The sequence below is a fragment of the Triturus cristatus genome, chromosome 1_1, assembly GCF_964204655.1.
Source record: "Triturus cristatus chromosome 1_1, aTriCri1.1, whole genome shotgun sequence".
NCBI classification, from domain to species: domain Eukaryota; kingdom Metazoa; phylum Chordata; class Amphibia; order Caudata; family Salamandridae; genus Triturus; species Triturus cristatus.
The window spans coordinates 157,111,932-157,125,163 of NC_140579.1; the positions used below are offsets into that span (position 1 = coordinate 157,111,932).

At 50.0% G+C, this 13,232-nt stretch overlaps 1 long non-coding RNA gene across 3 annotated transcripts in view; it reads right to left on the reverse strand.

Moving 5' to 3' along the window:
- Window positions 1–13,232, reverse strand: part of LOC146869885 (uncharacterized) — a 257,736-nt gene that overhangs the window by 67,270 nt on the left and 177,234 nt on the right. The window lies entirely within an intron of this gene.

Sequence of the window (13,232 nt, forward strand, 5' to 3'; positions counted from 1 at the left end):
TGTGTTGGCCAATCTATTGTAATCTTACATTCTGCCCATAAATCTGCAGGCACAATTATATCAAAAAGACCATTCAGATCTATCCACAACACCTTTGAAAGTTTGACAAACCTGTCTACCTGTCTGTACCATTCAACTGGTTTTTCCCTCAACCTTGGAAAATCATTTGTAAATGACAAAATATCCTGTCTAGTCCATGGAACATGTACATGTCCTCCACCAGGAATTTCTCTCATAGGATATTCTGTTACTACTGGCTCTTTTTCTCTCATTGGGAAAGCTAGAGAGGCCTTATCTGTAGTTTCCTCTCTCCTTCTAAACCATCTACTTTTTTATCGATCCACATCACCCCATTTTCTTAACAACGGAATTAATTTCTTATTTTGGGTCAGTCTCCCTGCAGTATTCAAGTTTTCAATATCATGTTCAGTAAAATCTACCGTATATGGCTTCTTTAATTATCTTATTTTTCCAAAATCTATTCCCATTTCACTTGCTGTCTCTTCTAACTTTTCATGCAAAGTCCTTGCTCTCCAAGATATGTGTTTACACAAAAACATTAATTCCTCATCTTGGTATGCTTTTAATTTTTCAGTTGGAATTGTTCCTACAATTAACTCTTCTAAAGTTACTTTTAATTTTGCCACATCTAAAGGTTGTGGTTCTGTATCCTTTTTCTGTAAACTTCTTAACCAATCACTTAATTCTTCAGATGTTGGTCCTATAGGGGTTGTCGCTATTCTCATTTTATCTGCCATTCCCTCTGGAGTCTCCGTTGCTGATTCTATTGCCATAGGTGTCTTACTCGCTGGACTTTGATTTATAGTTAAATTTTTAGGGGTACTTAATCTTGATATTCCTGCAGTAACCTTCCACTCATTGTCCCCTGAACTACTCCTTTCTTTCTCCTTTTGCATACTGCAATTATATGGGACTGTTAAACAATGCTCACTATCTTTCTGTTTATCAAAAACAGGTATCACTGGTCCTATAGTTACAGGCACAGTCACTGCTTCCATATTCTTTGTTAATTCTCTAATCTTTTCAGTTAATTCTAGTGTAGTTCATTTTCAGTTCTTGCCGACTGTGACATTTCTGAATCTTTAAATGGATTATTTTTCCCAAAATTATTCGGCATTTGTTCAAAATTTGTATTCATTACAGTCTCCTGGGGTGGTGCACTTGGCGTCACCAATGCAGAATCCTGCTGATGTCCTCCAGCACTTCATCCTCTGATTCACTCACTCCATATCTGTAACATTCTGACCCTGTGTTATTTCTCTTTTCTGTGCATTTTCTGCCACTCATCTCTCCAGCATTTCTCAGAGGAAACATACCATCCGTCATGCTTGCATTTCACCATCTTCTCATTCTGTCATCATGACTTTCTTGACCACAATGTCTACCAAATATATAATTATACCATCTCCCACTCCGATACCTTTCTCTCTCATACATCTCTTCTTCCCATTCAGTCAAAGCCTCGAATTGTGTAGGTCTGGGTTTCTGTTCCAACCTCATCATTCTATCTCTTAAATTTCGTAATACTGCCAAACTAAATGAACCATTTAATGGAAACGCTAACACTCCATCATCTTTGGTATACTTTGCCCAGTGCTCCAACCAGATACATGTATGATAACCATATTTCACTACCATAAAGGATGCAGGCGTTTTCGGTGGAGGAAGTACCTGCCCTTCCCTAGTTACAATCGGCTTATCCTTTTTTAATAGGTCTTTGAATTTTCCAAACCATGATTTTTTCTCTTTCTCAGGTGGATCGTAATACATAATTTTTATTTTCAAAAGTTCTTAATCAACTAGGCTCTGCAAATCACTTCTTCACGGCTTCTCCGTATTCTGACCAATCCTAGCGCGACTCACACTAACGCACCAATCCGGAGCATCTTCGTCACTCTTGAAATTCTCCAATCCCAGCGTGACTCACATTAACGCACCAATCCTGGGTGTCTACGTCACTCTGGTAATTCTCCACTCCCAGCGCGACTCACACTGACGCACCAATCAGTGAAAGCTTCGTCTTTCTGCAGCTGACCAATCCCAGCGCGGTCTTTCTGATGTCAGCCTCTCTCACTACTCCTGCTCTTGCTGACCCCTCCTTTACAAAATGTTATCGGCAAACTTTTCATACGTTTTCTTTAATCAAAATCTGTTAGTAACAACATAAAACATCTCCATTGCCTGTTTCGCTAAACCAAAGAGATAGCCTTGTCCATTTACACAAGAATTCTGTCTTTTAGTAGGCAGCGCTTACCTCTACCCTACCACAGAATTTTCCGTTACACCGATAAAGTAGCACTTCCCTCTACCTTACCCTTCTATCAAGCAAAAGGCAAACCTGTTTCTCTGGGGATAAAACACATGCGGAGACTGCACTGATCCTGAGAATTAAGGCCAGAGTTTCACAAGAGAACCTATTACTTTTTCACTCACACACATTCATACAGAGATGTCCCTAACATAACACAATTCCGTGTTATTACAATTCTTGAAACCAGACAATGTTCAATTCCATGTGACTGCTCTTGCCACATAAATCCACTTACTACCTCCCGGAAGCTTCCAATTTTCCAACTACACTTAACGTAAACAATACTCAACATATAGGTGCCGATTCCGATCGGGTAAAAAATGATCCCGCACGACTCGTATCCGTATATTTTTACGTACGAATCGTACAAGTCCCGTCCCACCGGTGAAGTACGATCCGTACGTGAAAAATACATACGAATCGCTTCGGGAAAAGGTCTACGAGACGTACCCGGACAGTTTTACATACAAATCGAAAAAACTGAAGTCCGAGCGCACAAGTACGATCCGTAACGCCCTTCCGAATATACAAGCGTATGTAAAACGTCCCGTATGGAGCGAACTCTGTACCACTCGTATCCCGGGTAAACTTGTGCCCGAGATACGAGTCGTACAGCCCCCCCCTCCCCCCCGTATGTCTGCACGTCCCCCCCCGTATGTCAGCACCATACCCCCCGTATGTCAGCACCGTACCCCCCCCTGTCCGCACCGTACCCTAGCCCCGTACTTGTACGCACTGTACCCCAGCACCTTACCCCAGCCCCGTACTTGGACGCACCGTACCCCAGCCCCGTACATGGACGAACCGTACCCTAGCACCGTACCCCAGCCCCGTACATGGACGCACCGTACCCCAGCCCCGTACCCCAGCCCCGTACTTGGATGCACCGTACCCCAGCCCCGTACTTGGATGCACCGTACCCCAGCCCCGTACTTGGACGCACCGTACCCCAGCCCCGTACTTGGACGCACCGTACCCCAGCCCCGTACATGGATGCACCGCACACCAGCACCGTACCCCAGCCCCGTACTTGTACGCACCGTACCCCAGCACCGTACCCCAGCCCCGTACTTGGACACACCATACCCCAGCCCCGTACATGGACGCACCGTACCCCAGCCCCGTACTTGGACGCACCATACCCCAGCACTGTCCCCCAGCATCGCGTATGTATGGACCTTACAACAACATTGCGTATGCGAGCACGGTACAACATTGCGTATGGACGCACCTTACATACGTATAATGACTCATACTGAACCAGCACACTGTAAAACAGCACAAGGAGGGTCAATCTGACTTGCACAACACCACAAAACACGTCTACAGTACAAAAAACATCAAAATGACTGACCTAGCACATCCAAACAGGTAAACAGAGGCCCAAACTCACAACCATCTCTTATGACACACCCACCAAAAATTCAAACTCAGGCCCACCCACAAATGGACCAATAAAAAGGGCACACACACACAAACCATGAGCCTTTGCAACAGACTCACTGCAGCTTCAGAGCACACCCCAACAACTGCACCCATACACCTTAACATATACACCTTCACACACACTCCTTCACACAAACCCCCTCTCCACATTCCCACACACACCTTCACACCCACACACAAACAACCGTCCATACCCTCACCCCACACCATGCCCACAGACAAGAATCCAAAGTTCACAAGGGAGGAGCTGGACATCCTTGTCAACGAAGTCATCAGAGTCGAGCCACAGCTCTTTGGAACATTAGTCAGACAGACCAGCATAGCCGAAAAATCACGCCTGTGGCAGAGGATCGTCGATAGGGTGAATGCTGTTGCGCCCATCAGAAGGACCAGGAATGAATGCCAAGCCAGGTGGTACGATCTGCGGAGGGCAGTCAAGCGCAAAATGAACGAGGACTTCCCAGAGCAACATCACTGGAGGTGGGCTGCCCTGCAGACCGGTACATTACCATCCCTGGGAGGAGAAGGGGATGGCCCTGCTTCCGCCGGTGGGAGCACACGGAGTCGAAGGAGTTGCAGAGCCTGGTGAGTACACAAACAACTTACGTAACATGGGGGTAATGGCATCCACACCCCAACTACACCAAATGCACGCAACTACCCCCAAGCCCTCACCGGACACCACCACACTCAAAAACAACGCTCATACCACTAACATGTGTATGCTCCATCCACAAAGCAAGGCCATGCCATGTCCCAGGCTACACGAAGCACAAATCCAAGACTGGATGTCCGGGATGCTGGAAGGGTGGGGCTCACAAAACACATTGTTCATCTCAGAATCAGACACAATTGCCCTCAGCCCATATGGCCCAGGTACATACCCATGCACCATGCTCAATGCACAGGGACTGGCAAAGTACTGACAAGGTAGCTGACACTTGGCCCTGCTGTAGCCAGCACAAGGCCCTCCTGTGACCACTGTAAACTCAAACACCAACACCACAAGCTCAGATATCTAGCACAGGAACTCACACTCACTGTCATGCCAGCATGCACCATGAGGGGACAGATACATCACCTGGGAGAACCACAGCCAAATCACACTACACCCACCAGCAGGCCCTGTCACACACACCCCTTACACAAGCACACACCCCCGGGGCAGGCAATGGATTTACCCACTCGCACAATGGACATGTGACACAACAAGATCAATCCATAGCCAAAGAAGCATCCAAGCCAAAAATCTACATGGCAAACACTCAGGAGAACATATCAATCTGTCCCCCGCAACATACCCATCCACAAGTGAACAGTGAGGGGAATGCTAGGCACATACAACTACCTGGAGGAACTGTGCCAACTTGAATATGTATGAAACATGGATGTCGCATGACACAGCATTAACATTGTCTCTCTCTCTCACACACAGGGCAACGTCATGGATCTCCCCCCAACAATGGGGGGGAAGAATCACAGTCCCAGGCTCGGGAGGAACCTGAACCCACCGGCAGCGACGCCTCTCAACACTCCGCGGATGCCCCCAACCCACCTGGACCCTCTGGTGTCCAAGCCCCTGCAGCACCTGCCTCAGGTACATCTGTGCCAACCCCCCCCCATTCCTGCCACATCCCAGGAGACACCCAGGAGCCCTGCCCGCACTGAACAACTGAGCCAGTCTGACCTGGAGGGAGAAGGTTCGCCGGGCACCCAGGAGGAGGCAGACAACCCCGCAACTGCCATCCCTCAGGGGTCCCGTAGACCCGATGTGCCCACAACGGCAGGCCAGGCTCGTGTGGGCAGGGGTGGTGGGAGTGGAGGGAGGTGGAGGCGAGAACCTGACCAGCCAGCTGAAGGGACCGGTATGTCACACATACGCAACATCATGGACGCATACCGGCGTGACACCAGGGGCATCAGCCAGGTAGTGGGGACGCTCAACGAGATTAAGAACCAGCAGGCCGAGCAACACGCCAGTCAACAACAACACCAAGGACGGATGGAGGCAAGACTGGCTGAGCTCCTGGCGGTGCAAACGGACATAAGCCGTTCACTCCGTTGGATCGCCGACAACATGGGCAACCCTCCCTGTGCCACCAGGCGAAGACCAACACCAGCCACAGGGAGGGAGTAGGAGGAGGATTCGTCCGACGGAGCGTCCCAAGCATCGTCAAGGCCTGCATCTGAGGGTCCCGCGAGGAAGGTGGGTCGTCCACGAAAAAGACCGTGAGAGGCAGCTGACCATCCACATCTCCCAGGTCACCTGGCCTGGCACCTGGCCTTCATGCGCAACAGCAGCACCTTATTCACTGACATTCTCTGCCACATGGACTTGCTGGTCATAGTCTGACCAATGATGACAAACACTGTGTTCTGGACTCTGATGACTTCAAATGCAAAGGATCCCATCTCCCCCTGTGAACTTTGGATTCTAGGCACACTGTATAGCACCTATTTTTACCCACAATAGACGCCCCCCACCGAGAATAAAACTAAATTTATTTAATTAGATGTTGCAGTCATTTTGCATGAGTCCACAACATATGTGTGGGGAAGTGTCAAACTATGCCTGAGTGTTGAACTAACTCCAGCCATCCATACCCTGGGATCTGAGTCTGGTACAGGACACACATGGGTCACAATGTATCATCAAATACAGACATGGAGCACAATACTCACCCGTGATGGCCTCAAGCTGCTGAGGGGGGGGGCTTGCAATACTGTGCGGACAGACCAATTTGGAAGAGCATCATTAAGGTGTAGAGGTCATGGCTCATGTGGAGGTGCCCGGGGAGGGAGTCCCAGGTATGTTTAGCCAGGTGGGAGAACTATGTCATGCATGCTGGACTTCGGTGGATGTGAAGAATGTTGGCCAGGGCAAGGTTGGATGCACGGAGTTGGCCCAACAGGGTCTTGGATGACAGACGTCCAAGGTTGGTTTGGGGTCTGGGGTTGTGGACTGCCTCCTGAGTGTGGGTGAGGAGTCTGAAGGTCATCCTGCAGCAGACAGTGATCCATTGCAGCTATCTCAGGTGGACGGTGATGTGGCTGGGGCGCAGGATGTTGAAGCTGAGGTGTGTAGATGCACCCTGGATGTGGACAAGTTTTCCGGAAGTTTGGCGGTACTTTCTCCGTGGAGGGCGGGGCTGTAGCTGACACGGCTGGTGTCGTGGACCTGGGTGACGCTCTGTCTTGCCTTGGAGTGGATCTATCTGTGGGTCATGTGCATCATGCGGAGGGTGTTGCAGCATGAGGTACAGATGCTTGTGAGTTGCATGGCAATTGTGAGCGACGAGTCCATGATGCACACCATCTTGTGTGCGTGGCCACTGGGTGCTGGTGCAGTGCCCTGGCGGGTGGGACACAAGGAGTTGACCCAGCTGTAAGGGGACAATCCTCAGATGATTACCTCAGTCCTGTACAAGTCCAGCCTCAGATGTTTAGCCATTCATCAACGGACCTCATGACTTCTTGAAGGTTGGAACTGGAAATGGTTGTGTCTTTGGTGAGGGTGAGGAGCAGCTGGCTGTCAATGGCATACGAGATGATGATGAGGTTGTGTGCGCATGTGATGGTGGAGAGGGGGGTCATGGACACATTGAAGATTGACACGCTGAGAGATGAGCCCTGGGCCATGTGCCAGATGACACCACTGTACTACATGCTGAAGGCTTGAGTCCCACTCCCATGGCCTTGCTGGTGATCCACTTGGTGATTTCATCCTGGTCCATCCCCTGGATACCAGTGTTGGAGATGTGTGAGCTGACAGTGTGTGACCACATTGTGCATAATGCTGTGGAGAGGTCAAGGGGGGTGGCCTCACCATTGTTGAGCAGGGCAAAGTTGTCGGTGTTGGTGGCAATGATGACGGGTGCAGTGGGGTGATTACTGTGGAAGACGGTCTTGTGCAGGTTGCCTGGAGCTCTTTGCGTAGAGGAAGTTTGTCAGTTGCTCGTTGACTGTATTCCTGATTACATTTGCTGGCTAGAGAAGCACGTTGAGGTTCCTTGAGAGCCAGCGTTCCTGCCGTCCATTGTCTAAGAAGGGCCTGGGTCACTGGATGCCTCTATCTACCATGGAATGTGGCTAACTCCAAAGGTACATACATGACGTGCTGGACGGGGGCCACAAGGATGGGGAATTATGTGGTTGAGATGTTGTGTGGGAAGGGTCCTGATGGAGATCCCCAGGGGATGTTGCACATGAGCCGGGTGTTGTATCTGCTGATGATGGAAGTCCAAAACCTGAGGGTGGTTGGTCACGCGTATAATAGTGCGTTCTGCCTCTGTGTGCCAAGGCTTGCGTGTATGTCCATGAGCTTGCAGTGGTAGTAAGTTGCAAGGTATTGGCTCAGCCTTGCAAGGGTGGGGTGTCTTTTGGATGGAGAGCTGATGTCAGTGCACTCACGATGCTGATGAGCTCCTTGATGTCATGCGGTTTTTTGGCCTCGTCCCCATCTGAAAGATCTCTAATTGTCCTTGCTGATGATATGGTGATGGCTGTGTGTGCCGTTTTCCAGGGTTGTAAGGCCACTGATGGTAATTTGTGTTGCAAGCTGTGCACAAGAGTCCTGCTAGACGTGTATGAGTCCAGTAGGTCTGCCTTGACCCAGGTGGCTTAATTGTTGATGTGCGTCACAGGAAAGTCCGTCAACGTGGCTGGATTGTTGGATCAGTTGTTGATCCAGTGTGTGAGGTTGCAGGGTGTGGCGGTGGTGTTGGTTCCAGTGTCCCACACAGCATGTCTGTGTTGACTTACATGAAGCATCTTTGGGGGATTGGCAGCGTGGTGTGTGGCAGTGTGTTGCCCGTCGGAGACGTGGATGCTAATGTGGATGGACCAATGATGGATGCTGGTGTGGTTCTCATCCAGCCAGAAGTTCCTGGCCCACAGCCACATGTATCCTGTGGCTGTGAGGGCATGCGTGACGATGGACGTGTTGATGGCTTTGTGGAATTGTGGATGTAGGCCTGGAGATCTGTAGATGAGTGTTACTCTGAGGGTTTGCAGGGGGTTTGTGCCAAACCGGATTTGTGACCCTGAGTGCGTACTTGGGAATAGTTATCAATTCATCCTCCGGGATTGTTAGTGCCGTCCCTGCGGGTGCTCTTGTATCCGTCTGAGATGGCAATGAAGAAGTTGTGTGCTGAGGATGCTTTCATCCAGGTCACTGTCATGATGGTGATGTGTGGGCCTGTTGTGTTGAGGAGGTAACAGAGTCCAATGGCGTGCTGTTGGACGGAGCCGGTGTGGAGTAGGAGGGACATGACCTGGTTGGTGTGACGGGGCCTGGAAGGCGGGGCAGCGCTGTGTAGGCAGTTGGAGTTGCACACTCAGCATGCAAAGGTGTGGTGTGTGCGCTTAAGGTATGCCTGAGAGCAGGCGGTAGATTTTCGCTTGGAGGGTGGCTGCAACATGAGACTGTTGTGTGATGTGGGTCATGCAAGGACATGAGGGTTGTACAATGTGCACGTTGCATGCGCTGATGGTCCTGCCTTTGGCACCGCCTGGCCGCAACAGTGGCACAGACAAGCTGATGACAGCCTAATGAATGGGTGGAGGGAGGAAGGGAGGAGCTTCTTGGAGGCGTGTGGGTTGCAGAATCCGGGAACTTGGTTGGCCCTTGCCGCAGGGCCCGCAGCAGCAGGCGGCATGTACTGTAAACTAGGCCAAAAGTAGCACACAAAGACAAGGATGTCAGAAAGGACAACTGCAACGGGTGCATGTAAAGGAAGGAGTGTCAGGTTACTCATGGCTCACCCAGAGAAAATGGATGAACAATCACCAAAGATGACTGACACAGGATCAGGAAACAGAAGGCCGAGCTGCGCACAGGAGACACACCCTAAGCAGGCGTTGACGGCCCGTTGGTGGGAGCAACCTGCACAAATACATACACAACCATGGACTTCATGCACAATAGAGATTATTTTCCATGAAGAACTGCATGCATGTTGCTGAACTACACATACACTCATATGCACAATCTTTGACAACTATGCCAGAGATGACACATGCATTGTGGCAAGAGTCCTGCATTGACAGAGATGAGGCACTTCGGAGGGTGAGGAACACCTTTATTACTCAAGCTCACACTGAGGGAAATGCATCAATATGAACAGACTCACAGGTCATTTGACTGAACATGTGGGACCTACGCTGGACACCCCCTTCACAACACGGATGTTGTAAATCCAAATGAACTGGCACACAAGTTAAGAGGATTGTCAAGAATTCCTGTCATACAAGGGAAACACGCCCTTATGTAAACAGGAGAGCTGTTACATAACTCAAGGGAAACACGCCCTTATGTAAACAGGAGAGCTGTTACATAACTCAAGGGAAACACGCCCTTATGTAAACAGGAGAGCTGTTACATAACTCAAGGGAAACACGCCCTTATGTAAACAGGAGAGCTGTTACATAACTCAAGGGAAACACGCCCTTATGTAAACAGGAGAGCTGTTACATAACTCAAGGAAAACACGCCCTATAAAGGGAGGAACCGGGAGGTACAAGGCTGTCGGATATTGTGTTTACACCGACGTACCTGCTTCGTGAAGAGCAGTGTTCCGGAGTGGTGCTCCAGTAAGGCAAGAAAGGAGGTAGGTCGAGTCGTTACTCCCTGGGCCGTGTCTTGCCCCATCGTCACCTGTGAAGGACCCGGAAGCTCTACCGGTCAACCATTGAGCTTCGCTTTTTGACTCAGCTGAGTCCAAGCGCAGTGGCGCTTTTGCTGGTTGGAGTCGTAACTCCCAGCCCGACCAGAGACACAGGGACTGCCAGCTGTAACGCACACCAGGAGGTGTTTGCCGCGTTACAGACTCGGAAGTCCACAGGATCGATCGAGCGGCTGCTCTCGGTTCAGTCTTCTTGCTTGTGATTGGGGTATCGGTGACGCATCACCAGGAGGTGACTCCGCGTCCCGGTGCAGTCTGAGGAAGAGGTTGAGCGGCTGCTCCCTTCAGGTAGAGACCCCGGCTGGGTGTTTCCCTGACTCCTCGATTCTCCCCAACACTCTTCGTGCCCCTCACAGCCTACCGATTGGCATTGTCGGCCATTTCATTTCTGCCCTCTGTTGGCATACGCCGGGATCGGCGTATATGCAGAGGACGGTTAGGACCATCCGTGCTGTGGGCTGGTAACGTACTTAGCCTGGAGGATTCCAGTGACTATAACTTTTGTTTGTTCTTTGTATTTTATTTGCCTTCATTAAAAGAACTAACCCTTCACAAGTGGTTGCGTCCTCATTGTCGTGTCTGTTAAACGATCCTGAGACGTTCAGGGCGTTACAGGGATGAGCCAAACACCTCCTGCTGCACACGGAGAGGCTGCAATTCCCCATTGAGCCTGATATGGGGATGTCCCACACTATGTCCAACCGTAGCATCCCGTATGTTTCAGAGAGAACTTTTACACACATTGATGCCTTCATCAGAATCCAAAAACCATTACAGATGACTGTCACGAAGGGTGACTGTCAATTCATGGGAGTCATGCTACATGTTATGTGCCCCATGGTGAGTCAACATGTATGCATGGTAACACAACTTGCACAGAGGCAGTCCCCACACATTCCAAATACGTACCACCCCCAAAATGCCTTGCTGCAATCCTTACCCAAAATTAAATTTCCCCATGTCCGTGCATGGAACGCCGATTCATCACACGTTGCAATACTCATGAGGAATAGCAGGAGGACAACGATGACACGAGCAGACAACATGCGCAAGAACCTGGGAATGACAGAAACACAAGAAGTCAGCTAAAAGCTTTTTCTCCGCATACATGGTCATTTACTAAACAGGAACAATGTTGTCCCCATGCTAATTTAACAGACAGTGTCCCTGCTAAAATGTGTGGAATGACATCATCACTCGAGTGACACATCAGAACACACATCTAAGTCACTTAGCATACAGTCAGCTGGACACACACATTGTAACACATGCCACCCAAGCCTCCATGCGTGCACACTCCGACCCAGTGACTCACCATTATGAGAAGAAGTTGCGTATGAGCTGACTCCGGCTAGCCTCCTCCTCCTGCTCCTCATCACTTACCTTGTGACCAAGCCCTTCATCCTCCACGGGGTGGATGTTCCTGCTCATTCTGCTCCAGGATGAGTGGCACGGTCTTCTCCACTGCCATGTTGTGCAGCATGCAGCACACGATGAAAATTTTGCAGACCTTCGCCGGTGCATATGGGAGGGACCCGCCTGTCTTGTGAAGGCACCGGAATTGGCTCTTCAGGAGGCCAAACGTCCTCTCAATCACTCGCCTGGTCTGCCCGTGTGCATTGTTGTACCGGTGATCTGCAGCTGATCTTGGGTTGCGGAGAGGCGTCATCCGCCATGGCATGTTGGGATAGCCAGAGTCCCCTACATGGAAACATCATGTAAATAAGTGGGTCAGGAGATGCCGTAAGAGCCAGAGATACCGCAACACACAGGACAAACAGAGTATACCCACCAACAAGACCTGCTCATTCGTTGTGCAGCCGCAGCATCATTTGTGGCACCCTGCTACGCCTCATGATGTAGGCATCGTGTGCTGACCCTGGAAAACGTGCACAGACATGGGAAATCAGTATGTTAGCAAGACACACCACAAGGGCATTTATAGAGTGGTAATGTTTACGGTTGCGATAGGCTACCTCCTGTGCCTGTGGTGGTACCAAAGCCACATTTGTCCCATCAATGGACCCAATGACATGGGGCATTCCTCCCAGGGCATAGAAATCACCCTTGACACCTGTCAACTCCTCAGGAGTGGGAAAATGGATGAATTCATCAAGGTGCTCCAACATGGCTGCCAAAACATCACGCAGGACACGGCTGAACATTGTCTGGGACATGCCACCAACATCAGCTATGGTGAATTGAAACATACCGGTGGCAAAAAAAATTCGGGCTGCCATCACCTTCATCTTGGGGGTCAGCGCAGTGGGATACCTGTGTCGCGGTTGGAGGTGTGGTGCCACCTTGGCAGTCAAGTCCTCAATCAACTGTTGAGTGAATCTATAACGTCGGATGAAGGCACGTTCCCTCATGGCACCCAAGTCTGGCATTGGTTGGGGGACAGGCGGTGCCCTGCAGAAAATTGTGATGAATGACGAAGATTGAGAGCATAACAACATCAATGTCAATGAACAGAGCACATGCTCAACTGCTACTACACATCTGCTAAATACAGAGTCTGGTGTGTGCAATACATCCAGGACACGTATGCTAGCTTGGTGATACTCCTACGAAAAGCCAGATACACCCGTTGATTGGCAAGTCTACATGACATGCCCTGAAATGAGCTTGGGGCCAGTCTGAGTGAACAGCCAGAGACATCACAGGAGTGGCATCGTCCACATAGCTGCATTTAAAGGATGTCATCTCATACAGACAGCTGACGGCAAGCTAGACGCACAGATCACATGGAAAGTCAAATGTACAGATCA